The following is a 14,801-nucleotide window of genomic DNA, read 5'->3' as shown; positions in this document are numbered from 1 at the left end:
TTCTCTCCCTACCTGTTATCTCCTACAGTATTTATACTGCATATTTCTCAGTTTAGCACTGATTTTTCACTGGTTCTGATCATTGTGTACAAAGTTTCTTCATCCATCTACTTTTAAAAGACATGAATAGTATCTTAAGCTGTTTTATATTTCTTATAGCTCTGAGCACAGAGTGGTCCTACAGCAAGTAAGAAAGATACATAGGTTAAAGAAAAAAATATCAGAGAGAATTATGTGAAGGAGACATCCCAGTGAAAAAAATAAAAGAGGAAATGAATTTGCCACTATGTGGTAGATCAGGAGAACATCAAGCTGAGTGAAGTTAGAAGAGGGGAACAGATACAGAATGATCTATCATATATGGGATAGAAAGATATGTAGTAAGAGAATAATAAAATACCAAAGGCAACAGAACCTGATCATTGATCTATAGAACTGAGCTCATGGGATATGGGGTGGGGTGCAGTGTGTGATGAATTGGAAGGGGATACATTGAGACAGTTGATGTGTTGTGTTAAAACATTGTATGCATGAAAATGTCATGTGTGCATTGCATGAAATAAATAATTGCATAAATAAATGGTCCTTGAAAAAATCTTATAGGAAATCTCCATAGTTTCTTCTAGTTCTTTCATAAAATAAAAAATTCTTAAAATCTCATAAGAGTGACATATCCAAATAATTCTGCCCCACTTCCACAAGCACTAGTGAAAAGTTCTCAGGAGCAATGGCAAATGTGAGACTTTAGCTTTGACATCAATATAGGATCCATTATAGAACCAATATCTTGACTGGAATGAAAAATATTGAGGTTTGAAGAGACATTGAGAAATAAAATTCCTTTGCTAAAACAAACAATAAACCCTTAATTTATTTTGTTGAAACCCTACCAAAGCTTATTAATGTTCCACATCTCTGACTTCTCAGAAAGGCTCAAATAACAGTGCCAGCGTGCCTCATGTTTCTAACACTTTGCTAACAAATAGTGTCTTAGATGTGTTTCAGTAAAATAAATATATTACCAAACTCTCAGTTAGGCCACAAAAAAGAAAGCATATTCAACATGCAAAATTAATTTCAGTTATTTGGACAGTGGGATTTTTTTCCACCTGGTAACCCAGAAATTGATGTTCCATCTATTTTACAATAGCAGATTTCAGCATATTGTCTCCATGGTTACTACGGAAGGGGAATAGAGAGCATGAAGATGTGAACCTTTAATACTTAAAGTGCATGTGTCATCCTTATTCACTGCCCATTAACCAAGTTATACACATGATGCTAATATAACTAAAAATACAAATGGGGAGCTCATGGGAAATTGGGAGATCTAGTATCTTCCATAAGCACCTTTAGGTTGCAAAAGCAGTTTTGTAACTGTTTCTCATTTGACTCCCACAACTCTCTTTGAGGCCTCTGGGGCATGCAGCATCTCCCTCATAAAGATGCAGTGAGTAAGATCCAGAGGGCAAAAGTGACTTTTCTAAGGTGAAAAATTTAACCGGAGGCATAGGTTGAAATTAGAAAACACATTGCTTCTTTGTATTCTTGAGTTATTTGTGCTTTAAAATATTTCCTTCTGGAAAGAGGGGGGAAAATGGAAGTCAGGAACAAATCACAAAGATGTAGGTGGTCAGCTAACTTCATACTCAGACACCTCCAGATTTAAAATTAAAATGTTTCTTCGGGGCTGGAGAGATAATACAGCTAGTGAGGCACTTGCAGTGTGACCAGGTGTGGCCCAAAAGACAGTTTATTTGTAGGATGTTAATAAAGAATATTTGAAACTTTAAAAAATAAATTATTCGATCTTTGACTATTTTTTTATTAATGAGTCACCGTGAGGGTACAGTTACAAAGCTTCATGCTTGTGTTACAGTCATACATTACTCGAGTACCCATCCCTCCACCAGTGCCCATTCTCCTGCACCGATGGCCCCAGGGTCCCTCGCACCCCCCATCCTGTCTCCCCCACCCCACCTGGCCCCTGTGACAGGGAATTCCTTTTCGCTCTCTCCCCATTTGGGTGTTGTGGTTTGCAATGAAGGTACTGGGTTGCTATCGTGTTCAATCTATAGTCTGCTTTCAACTGTCTCTCCCATCCCGAGTGGATCCTCCAGCACACTTTAGTTGGTGTTCCCTTCTCTATCTGAGCTGCCTTTTCCCCCAACATGTGAGGCAGGCTTCCATGCCATGGAGCAAATCTCCAGGTACTTATTGCTACTATTCTTGAGTGCTAGTCTCCCATTCTGTTTTTTTATATTCCTCATATGAGTGCAATTTTTCTATGTCTGTCTCTCTATTTCTGACTCATTTCACTTAGCATGATACTTTCCATGTTGATCCACTTGTATGCAAAGTTCATGACTTCATCTTTTCTAACAGCTGCATAGTATTCCATTGTGTAGATGTACCAAAGATTTTTAACCAGTCATCTGTTCTCGGGCATTTGTTTTTTTTCCAGATTCTGGGTATTGTAAACAGTGCAGCGATGAACATATAAGTGCAGATGTCATTTCGACTGTACTTTTTTGCCTTTCCGGATATATTCCCAGAAGTGGTATTGCTGAGTCAAGTGGGAGCTCAATTTCTAATTATTTAGAAGCTACCATATTGTTTTCCAAAAGGGCTGGACCAGTTGGTATTCCCACTAGCAGTGCAAAAGGGTCTCTTTCTCCCCACATTCATGCCAACAGCAGTTGCTTTTGTTCTTTTGGATGTGAGCCAGACTCTGTGGTGTGAGGTGGTATTTCATAGTTGTTTTGATCTGCATCTCCCTGATTATTAGTGATGAAGAGATTTTTGACTATTTTTAACTAGCCTCATGAATTACCTGGGAGGAAGGAATTCTGGAGAAAAGGAAAAATATCTTATCATTCCAAACTCGTGAGCTCCACAAAGCATTTCGGTATAACTAGTAGAGAAAATATGTATTGTTTGTCAGGCAAAAGAAATACTGAAAGAAAATTCAGTAAGAAGTTTATGGTTTTATGTTTTGGTCACTTGACTTTACACACATTTGTAAATATATTGTGCCATATATATAGTCGGTCACACTTAAAATAATACATGAGTGCAAGAGTGATAATACAGTGGGTAGTTAATTTGCCTGACATGCAGCCAACCTGGATCAAATCCCCAGCATCCCGTATGTTTCCCCATGACCACCAGAACTAATTCCTGAGCACAGTCAAGAGTACGCTCTGAGTCCCACTTTGTGTGCTCCCAAAATCTAAAAATAAGTAGATAGTAGATTAACTCCTTCCCTCACCATGCATTTGATTCTGCTGTTCTCCCTTGCAGTTACATACCCTTCCCATGACACATGTCACACAGTGTTGTCATCATTGATCTCCTTGTCTCTTGCCATACTCCAACTTTTTTTTTATTGAATCACCATGTGGAAAGTTACAAAGCTTTCAGGTTTAAGTCTCAGTCATACAATGCTCGAACACCCATTCCTTCACCAGTGCACATATTCTATCACCAAGACTCACAGTATACCTCCCCCCTCCCCCCACCTCCCCAGTCCCCCAACCCGCCTGTGTAACTGATAAATTTCACTTTACTTTCACTTTACTTTGATTACATTCAATATTTCAACAAAAACATACTCCAACTATTGAAGACAAACATTGTATTGTAAAAGTAGCAACACAGAGTAAAGTTCTCCTACCTCCCTTGTTCCCCTTTAAAAAATCTTTAGCTTTAGCTGACGTTCTGTTATATTCCTCAATATGCTTCCTATTCTCTTTTAATGAATGTTCTCTTTTAGAGATACATTGTCTGTTACTATAGATTTAAGAATCGAATCAGAATTGCAATGATATCTAATCTCTGCTTCTGAGCTTTAGTCCCAGTGTACAGGACTTCTTAACTTATCCTGAAACTTAGCACATTTCCAACTGACTAACTTATCTCCTACTTCCATAAAGTTCTACAGCTTCTATATCCCTTAGATCTTTAAATGACACCAATATCTATTTAGTGACTCAAGCCAGATGTTTAGTAGTCATTTTTCTTCCTCATTATCTATTATTCACCATGATCAATCAATCACTAAAATATGGCCGTTCGGTTTCCTTAAATATCTCTCAAACCATAAAACTTCTCTCCCTTTTCACTACATTAATCATGACACTATCACCATCCAAATGGAAAACAGCATTTTTCTTATTCTACACCCATTTTCCATATGTCAAAGAGAGTAATCTTTTTAAAATGCTGGTATGATCTTGCCACTGCCATTTTTAAAGCAATCAATTATCTATTATTTCTAGGTGCTTTCAAGTATACAAAAACTGCAAGTGATTTTTATTGTTAAGGACCCTTAAGTCTCAGTCAGAATGGTGTTAGTGTTATGGACCTAAACTATGTTAACCCGTCCCCCATTTTGTATTAAAATCCTAATCTTCAATGTAATGGTTCGTAGTTTTGATTCTTTGGGAGACTACCAGGTCATAAAATTAAGCTCTTGTAAATTGTACTAGGGTCATTATAAGAGCCCAGAGATTACTTTGTTCTCATCCTACCATATGAGGATACAAAAAGTCAACGTGCGGCATCCTGAAAGATAGTTCAAATCAGAAACAGAAGATACAGTCATCCTGATATTTACCTTCATCTCCAGAGCTGTAAGTTTCCAGCAGGGAAACTAATTTTTGTTGTGTTCATAAGCTATCTAGTCTATGGTATTTTGTTCTAGTACCACCAACCAAACAGAAAAAGAAGGAAAGAAAAATAACCTATAATCATTCGCTGTTTGGGGATAAAAGCAGCAGAAACTGGGATGGGAAAAAATCACAGGGTTTGGGTCATATGCTTTGCATATGTGTGAACCTGGTTCAATCCTGTACTTCATTGAACCCAAAGAATTTCTTGGTTGTCTTGACCATATTTTAGACTGCTGTTGTGACCCTCCTGATGGACGGCATTTCATGACCACATCCACGCCACATCCTCAGGCCTTATTATTGAACTTCTGGATGGGTTATCTGAATATTGCAGAGAGTAGTTCCCAGGTCTCCAGAGCACTGCTTGGGTGCCTCCTTCAAAATAAAATAGCAGGAACTCTGGATAATAAAATATGATTAAAAGGATATTTTGGAGCAAGGAGTATAACAAGTAGGTTCCTAAACAGTTGAGAACTAGCCAGCAAAAATTGTGGCCAAATCACTTCAAAAGATTAGCAGGTGCTGGCATCACTGTTTCTGGTCACTTGATTTTACCACCTCAATTAAAAAAAATCTTTTTCACCGCTTCTTCAATCATGCCTTCAATATCCAGTCCCAGGAGGGAGCATTCAATTGGTGAAGCCCTGATTTATGCATATATGACCAGGTGCCATAGAGAAACAGCCACTTCAAAACCTATGAAAGAATTAGAACCCTAATTTCCCCATGATTCACTTGATCACAAATACTCTCAGAATAGAATGGTTGTTTAAGTACTTGGCAGCCAGAATAATGACAGTTGCATATAATTATAATCAAGTTTACAAGTTTATCCCCAAACCTTAGAAACAGATGTATTACAGAATTCATAAATTTTCAGACAGTACAGTAATAGGATCCATATACAAATATTAAACTACAACTGAGTGGGGTGTAAAGCATTATTCCATTATATAACATATACATATATGTGTGAACTAAAATATAGTACTATTAACACTTAAGTGAGCTAAAATGAAATTTTCACATCAATTCATATTACAGTTTATTACCAAATAAATTCAGGCAAGATCCTATTTTTTAATTAATTAATTTTTTCTTCTATTTCCATGCTATGTTTAATTAAGAATTGCAAAAGGGGGAGAATAAGCCTATTTGTGTAGTACTATAAAAGCTCTCTATGTTTCTGGAGAAAAGAAAACTGATTATTCAGAAAGTATCCAGGAAAACATGCTAAAGGACAGATAGAATTTGAATGAGTGAACCCGAATTTGAGGATGGACATAAAAAAGAGAATGGGCATGAGTAAAAGCTTTTGTATGGCAAAATAAGAAATAATGTGAATAACAGTTAAGGTAAAGTTTTAGGATCCCTGAAGGAGAAGAACAGGTATAACCTTGGAAAGCAAATAAAAAATCACCCAGATTCTCAGATAAAGCGGATAAAGTGATTGATTGATTTTATTCTGATCCAAATGGGAGCCATTAAAGGTATCTGAATATGGAATTATGAGATTAGACCTATACTGTTGAGTAGACTAATCTGGCTGTAGTAGATTAGTTTGAAATAAGTTCCATCTTGATTCTATATTGATAAGTACTACAAAATTACACCAGAGTGCTTAATTTATACAGCTTAAATCCCTTTTAACTTATCCTTGTGTGAGTACAGATAGACACCAGATTAACATTTTTTTTGCTTTTTGGGTCACACCCAGTGATTCTCAGGAGTTGCTCCTGGTTTTGAACTCAGGAACTACTCCTGGCGGTGCTCAGGTGACCATATAGGATGCTGGGAATCGAACTCGGGTCGGTCGTGTGCAAGGCAAACGCCCTACCCGCTGTGCTATCGTTCCAGCCCCCAGATTAACTTTTTTATAGTTGCTGAATACTGTTTTTAAATTGTCTACTGAAAAGTATTGAAGAATTGACAGGTTTGTAATCAACTATGTTCTTATGCATAAACACTTGAGCTTCATGTATATAACCTAATGCTAAATGCTTGACTTAAATGTTAATACTTTACATATTCCTCTTAGTGATCTTAGTATGTCAAATGCTAATCAGAACAATGAGTTAATTACAATTATTTGATAATTGTAGTGAGATTGTAGTGAGAAATTGTAGTGAGAGAATTGTAGTCAGAGAAATCGAGACCAACTTCAACAAAAATTTATTATTGAGCATTCATTGGGAATCAGACATTACCCTACACAATTTCTGCATGTTATACTTATATCAGGAGTGCTCTATTTCTTGACCATGCACCAGGAAACTGTTCCTTTTATTTCCTTCCATATACAAATCTTTCTTTATTGGACTAGAAAGAGAATTTTTATCTTCAGCTCTTCTTTTTTCATTAGTAACAGAAACTGGTAATTTTCTTTACTTCAAAGTATCTCTAGCTGCAGCTATCATGGAGCTCAGAGGGGTCATATATCAGAGACCATTAACTGTCCCAGCTGATTAGCAGACAAAGCACAAAATAAAAACATTTTCAGCATTTCTGATGCTATTGTCCTATTAACTTCACACTAAAAAAAGTAAGCTATAAAAGTATCTAAACTGCCTCTACCTTCACAACTGCATTTGGCTCAATACTACTGTCCTCCCTACAAGCTGTTACCTGCAGAGTCTGCCATGCCACATATTGCCCATTATGGGTGATATTCAACAACAGAATATTTTTGATTTGTGGGCTATATTGTTTCCATGAATTAAGAGACTTAAGAACAAGTTGTTTTTGTTGCAAGCCATAATGCCCAAAAGTAGAGAGCATGGGGAATATTGTCTGCCATAGAGGCAGGGGGAGGGTGGAAGAGGGGGGGTATACCGGGGATATTGGTGGTGGGAAATGTGCACTTGTGGAGGGATGGGTGTTTGATCACTGTGTGATTGTAACCCAAACATGAAAGCGTGTAACTATCTCACGATGATTCAATAAAATAAAATTAATTAATAAAGAAAAAAGAAAAAAGTTGTTTTAAAAGTGCTTATTTTACGCATTTCACGGATTGTATGCAATATATCCTTTTCAATACCATAATCCCTCCCACGATCAAATAACTCCAACGTTGCTCTGCTTTTACTTGAAAAAAAAACATTGTTGACTCATTATTCTTGGAATTTGCTGGATGTAGAGATAGAAAACAAGATGTTATATTTATTTGCTTGATGTAACCGAAAGATAGCATGACTTAATCCTACAGTTTCAACTTGATTCTTTCATGCATGGAGAGGAAAACAAGACTATTCTTTTTTTCCCCCCTTTGGAATCAAACTTTCTTTAGGGACCGAACTTCCTGTGAAGGAATAGTTAAAACAAAGCCATGTGAACTGTGGAGCGCCCAGAGAAAATGTTCTCGCCTCTGGTGGCTATGGGGTAAGGCAGTCCAGGCTCATTCCTTCTGGCTTTCACGCAGTTTGGAACATAAGTTGTCAGCTAGGGTGTTGCACCATGTTATAGACAACGGCCGCGGGCCTGCTATGAGGTATAGAAGGCTCCAGGTCAGCAGGCCGAAGCAGGTGGTTTCCTGTGGGATGGCACCAGAAGGAGGAACAGTAAACGTACGGGGTGGGTGCAGTACCTAGGCTAGACTGGCCAGGGCGCTGGGACTCTGGCTGTGCTGAGCACTTAAAGGCTGTGGACGGGGGTTGGTTTGTTGTGTAGGGGGCCCAGGGACATGGTTTGTTTGCTGCCTGAGCTGGGGGTGAGGCTTGGTTGGTTGCAAGGGCTGGGGACGGGACTTGTTGCGATGCATGGGCTGGGGGCAGGGCTTGCCTTTGGTGCCAAGACTGTGAGGAGTGGGGGGCTAGGTTTCGGGGTGCGATCTGGACGGAGCTTGGCTTGAGTCCAAGGCTGTAATTGGGGCTGGGTTTTGTTAAGCACGCTTGGGGCAGTGCTTGTATTGGTGCCTCTGTTGTGGTCGGGGCAGGGCTGCACGGGGGGCTGGGGAAGGACTTGCCTTTGCATCAGGACTATTTTTCAGGTTCCAACAACACCTGGGTGTGTAGGCGTGCCGGTTGAGTTCTTGACATCCGAGGAGATTTTCATTTTGCAGGATCTTTATCTAGTCTTCACCTTGCTAAACTAGCCTGCTCTTATTTTACAAACTCACTTTCTTCCCTTATTACATCTTAGAACATGTATTTCAAGTTTTGGTAAAGTTCTCTTCAAGTTTCTGTATTTTTTTTCTGTTTTTGTCCCCCAGAAGGAGTTTAGATTGTTCATCATGATACTTCTTTTACTTCCCTCAAATATATGGCAAGCCCTTTTCGTTTCTATGTAGGTACCATAGAGTCTCTGTACTAACTAATTAGTACAGGGACCTCTGTGTTTGATTAGTACAGATAATATGGAACTGATTCACAGTGTGACAGTCGTTCAATCAAAAGCTCCTTAGGACGGAAGAGCGTTCAATCAATCAATTGGAGGGGGTTACTCATTTAGTACTCCTCCTTCAGCATGGAGTTCGCAGCATGGTTTTCTCAGCATTTTCAAATGTGTCTCTAGTTACTTCAAATGTGCAGACTTCTTTTCATTCATCCTCATTGTTGTTTTGTCTTATTTCTTGAAAAAAATCCATTACGTCTTGTGTGGAGTTTTGATACTGAATTAGCCTCTTCGCCTGCGAGGAAAATCCTCCATGTTTTCTTATGGTCTCTGACAGGTCTCTGGACGATAGTCACCACCTACCTCCACACTCCACAAGCCTTAAGCCGCGCCTGCGTGCTCCCTACTGCTGCTAAGCCACAACTCTGCCAGGAGCCCGCAAGTCATGCAACTCAGGAATTACTCCTGGCAGTGCTCGGGGGACAATATGGGATGCCCCGAACCCAACCCTGGTTGACCACGTGCAAGGCAAAGGCCCTACCTGCTGTGCTATCGCTCCAGCACCCTGAAAGTCTATTCTTAAGAATCCCATTTTGCTTACAAAACTGCTAACACTAGTTACCAGTGAACTAGTAAGAACTGCAACCCTTTTCTCGCATTCGAGGAATCAGATCATCATGTGCTGAACTAGGGGTGACAGTTTCTGCATTTAGTGTTTTCTGTTGACCCTTTCTCCATCCTTAGGCTTCAAATTAATTGTATGCGGGGATTCAGTCATAGGGACTTCCCTTCTCAATCTATACTTTTTTTGGGGGGGGGTCTGCCTTTGATATTTATCTATTTAATACCTATATTCTTATGTCTCCAAAATTATATTTCCAAGGTAAATATCTCTTTTGTCATTTGGAAACCCATTTGTCCCACTGCCTATTTGGTACTCAGTATTTCAAAAGAATTCCAAGTCCATTTTTTTCTCATAATTTTCCACCACCAGCCAGGTTCTCATAATGGAATTATGCCATGCATAAGACAACAGCTCTACTTTCTGTTTTGGTAAGTCAGAAACTTAGGATTCAGTATTATTTCTCGTTTCCTCTCACTATCTGCATTTAATCTATCACCAAATCCTGTCAGTATTTCGGCTAAATATGTCATGAGTCTGTCCATATTTCTTTTTCTAACTTTCCCTCTAGTCTAGGACATCATCCTATCTTACCAGAACTACTTTTATTTGCTTTCCACACAACATAAAATAAATTATTTATGGCACTCTAGAAATTGCTCAACTTAGCAGTTTTCTAGTCACTGGAAAGAAATAAAATCAGGGGATCATGGTCAGAACTCAGTTGCTGGAATTGTAGAATAGATGCTTATTTTTAAAACACTCTAGTGACCGGTCTGCAGTCACAGTTGATGTAATGTCAATAGGGACACAGGAGGTACGATTCAGGAGCTGAGAAGCATGCATTCGCTTTCTAGAGAGAAGTTAACTTGCACTTAGTGCTTCAATGAAAATTCTGAATCTGCCTTTGAGGATACTACTTAAAAGCTCAGTCCTCTTAATAGGCATTTGTTTGACAAGTTTTATAAGCTATTACTTCTGCCTGGACACTTCTCCCATTATCTACATAAATTTTATCCTTACTTCTTCTCTGTTAGGAAAATATATTATCAGTGAGGACATCCTTAACTTCCTATACCTGTACTTATAACTTCCCTGATTACATGTATATCGGCAATAACACATTCTCTCCTGTTTTCTCTATCTCTCTCTGTCTCTTTCTCTTTCACTCTCTCTACTCCCCAAATGCCCAATAAATACTTCTTATGTGAAAATTTATCATCTCATTTAACCTAATGATTAAGTACCAGAGAAAAAAATCTTCTTATTAATTACTAATAAATTCTAACAAAGAAAGCCTTCCATACTTGAGCAGCATCAATCTGATTGGATAAAATCCAGGAACTCTGACAAACTGCCAACACCCACTCAGAACCCCTTTTGCCCCATCCATCTGCTGAGTGTTTCTATTCATGTATTTGCCTTGCGGCTTTGTTTTCAGACCCATCTAAACTTTTTTATGTCCAAGGGAGAAAGCATAATCTCAGTAGCGGGTGAATATTTAGCCTTTTTTTCTGTTCGGTGCTATTTCTTTTCTCAGGCATTCCGGACCAAAGCCTCATCACCTTGGTGGTTGTTTTATAGCTAAACCGGTTGTTTTATAGCTAAACCACCTGCCATGTTCACCACATTGGTTATCTTAGACAGGTTCAGATCTTGTACAAACTGAGCTAAGTACCTGCCTCATACTGGAACTATATGTACAAACTTAGTTATGTGTGGGCAGTACAATGGTAAAAACAAGTTTACAAGCAACTTTTAGGAGCTTTTTGAGGAATGATACTTATGTAAGTTACATATTTTGTAAGCAACATGAAATTGTTGATTCTCACTAAACTCAAGAAAAAGTACTTAACTGAATTTTTCAGAATTTAAAAATAGGAATATATACATATTTATACAGAACCAAAATATAACACTAATTATTCTACTGAGATTATCATGAGCCTTTCTTTCTGTGAAGGTTTTACATGGTGGTTTTCAAAAATATGGCTATATCAGTCTAGTATTAAGAATAACTGAAAATGCAACTTTTTTCAATGTTTGGGTGGTTTGGTAGGGTCCAGTGAGTTTAGAATAGAAACATATTTATAAACCTCTTAGCTTCTTCATGGTGATTATCCAACATAAGATATTAATTTAAAATACCATTAATGAAAGTAGCTGTTTATTTTACTTTGAATGTTATTTATACTTTGAATACTTAATGAATAATTTCAGGTATAGTGATGGAAGGAAAATTGAAATAGGCATAATGATTTTATAAAAGTACTATTAAAATTGCTTCTTTAATTTCAAGCTTTCAGTCTCTCTACCTGAATAAATAAGGCAATTTAGTAATAGTGACTACTGATTGAGAGCTATATAATACTTTCAGTTGATATCATGGAAATTTGGAAGTTTGGGCAGTTAGCAGGCAGATCCCAGTAATGTAAAAATAATTATAGTGTGCATAGCACTCTTGCACAATCAAGAATTGTCTTGTCAAAATGCTAATAGCGTTCTTCTGAGGAAACACTGGAATGAATGATTTTTAATATCCCTTCAAGGTCTGACTTTCAATGATTATGTAATAACCACTTCTCTTAGATTCACTACATTAATGTAAAATCTACTAACACATGGAACCAATAAAAATCACTATTCAAATGATTTTTCTTTGGGATGAAATATGAAACTTTAACTTTTAGTAGAGCCAATATATTGTCTTAAACAAAAATAGATATTAAACATGATGAAAGTGGCATAAAGAATGAGTAAAGAAAAATGAACCTCACAACTTAAGGCTTCTATATTCTTTAAAGTAATAAAATATTAACCCTTAGTAGTTGTAAACATCAAAGAAGCATAATATCTAGAACAAATACTAAGTAAAATTTTAAAAAGAGATATAGTTTAGTTTTTTATTTTAAGTTAAAATAACATTTCCAGGAATAAATAATTAATGTATTCAATAGTTGGAAGTAAAAAAAGATTCTTAGAATAAATAATAGAAGAGACATCAGAAAACAGTTACTGTGACAGTGCTTCAGTGAATATAGGAACACAAATGTCTATTCTGGATAGAGTTTTTGATCACTTAGGGTAGATGTCCAGAAGTGGAATTACTGAGTCATATGGAAGTTTAATTCTCAATTTTTGGAGAAGTATCCATATTTTTTTCCAAAACAGTTGAACCAGCCACATCCCCACCAGTAGGAAATGAGGGTTACCTTTCCCCCCACATCCATGCCAACACTGCTATTTTCATTCTTTTTATGTATGCCAGTATCACTGGTGTGAGAGCATATCTAATTGTTTTGATTTGCAGATAATAAGTGGTGCAGAGCATTTTTCATATACATATTGGCCATCTGTGTGTCTTCATTACAGTCACGTTCACAGTAGCTGAAATCTGAAAATAACCCAACTATCTAAGAACAGATCACTGGATAGAAAAACTGTGGTACATATGTTCAGTGGAATACTACTCAGCTATAAGAAAAAATGAAATAATTCAATGTGTCATTATGTGGATGGAACTGGAATGGTTAATACTAAGTCAAGTGATCCAGAAGGAGAGGAACAGATAAGAATAATCTCTCATATGTGGGATATAAAGAAGCATAGTAAGAGAATAAGAAATGACCCAAAGCAACCAAATCTGAGCACTACTCTACAGAACGGAGCTTACTATGGCAGTGAGAAATGAGGAGGAAGGGGTGTTGAGACAGGAATAGAGCTTAGGGGAGATACCTGAGACAATTGTGGAAGAAAGTGGACACTGGTTGGTGTTACAATGTTGCAGGAATGAAATCTTAACTTTAATAATATTATAAAGTTATAAATCATGATGACTAAAATGAAATTTTAATGAAACTAACAAAGAAAAAATGGTAAATGGTAGTGCCAAATGTAATTATATCAAATGATAAACTACGTGTTGATGTTGAAGAAACACTCCACTTCAAATATGGAGTTTGTCAGACCCAAGATCCAAATATGTGCAATTGACTAGAGATACAATTTAATTGTACTTTCATAATGGAAGATAGACAATGAACTAGTGTTGGTTTAAGATATATGCAATTTAAACTAAATTGCTTAATCTTTGAAAAATTTCTACTTTAGAAGCAAGCCCTTTTTTATTGAGTCAACAATGAGTGTTGGATCCAATTTACACAGTAAAACATGACAAATTACAACTTTAGGTAGTGTTAACAACTGTGAGTAAAATAAAAGTGGGTGATGTAACAGTGATGTAAACATACAGTTGGACATCTTTCTCTGACTATCCTGGCTGGGAAGGCCCCTGTGGAAAGAGTGATATATGAACTGAGCCTTTACTGATGAAAATAAGTGAGCTATATGTAAACACTTCTAAGGAAAGGAACTAGCACTGGCTCTTAAGTATTAGTATGTGCCAAAAATATTCAAAGGCACTGATTTAAATGATTATTTGGGGTATACAATCCACTATTCTTGCTCAACAGATTTGAGTTGAGGCTCCAGATCTGTCTTTTAGCAAGCCTCAATGCCTGCCCAAAAAACATTCCTGATTTTGGTGGTTTAGGAGCCACAATTTGAAAAGCCTGGCTCTAGTGCCTCTTCTCCTTTGGTGTGGTAGTTTCATTCTAAAGCCCAAGATGAGTCGAGAAAATCCAAAGTTTTGGAACCACAGAAAAGATTGCTAAAATATCATAACCCCAGAGGGCTGGGTAACAATGGAATAAACAGACCAGGCAGAACTGTGTAGGTTTGTTAATCAAGACTAGAGAGATCAGCTAAGGTTGAATGTGTGGGCCCCGGTCTAGTCAGACAATGTTCCAATTAGCTGAAATCAGTGAATTAGTGAGCTCTGCAAGAGGCGAAGTTTGGTCTTAAGGCTGCCTGTTCTCTATCTTGTTCTGTATTTCCTGCTGTGTGGGCGTGATGAGCTCATAGGTGTTGATTGACCACATGAGGACTTTGATATGCCCTGTCTCTGAGGGAGAAAAGGTTCGAGATGTGCTTTACCTCTTACATTGTTTCATCTCACCAGTGGAAATATCTAAATGTTAACTGATGAAAACTTGAATAGGGAGGAGATGCAATCCACTTTTTATTTCCAGCCCAGATGATGATAATGAGCTTCAACACATTCTAATTACTGATTTCTGCCTGGAGGAACATCTTGCCTTTTCCAATTAACAATA

This window comes from Sorex araneus, chromosome X (assembly GCF_027595985.1).
Source record: "Sorex araneus isolate mSorAra2 chromosome X, mSorAra2.pri, whole genome shotgun sequence".
NCBI classification, from domain to species: Eukaryota; Metazoa; Chordata; class Mammalia; order Eulipotyphla; family Soricidae; genus Sorex; species Sorex araneus.
The sequence above is the reverse complement of the archived record's forward strand: the minus strand, read 5'-3'. Positions refer to the sequence as shown.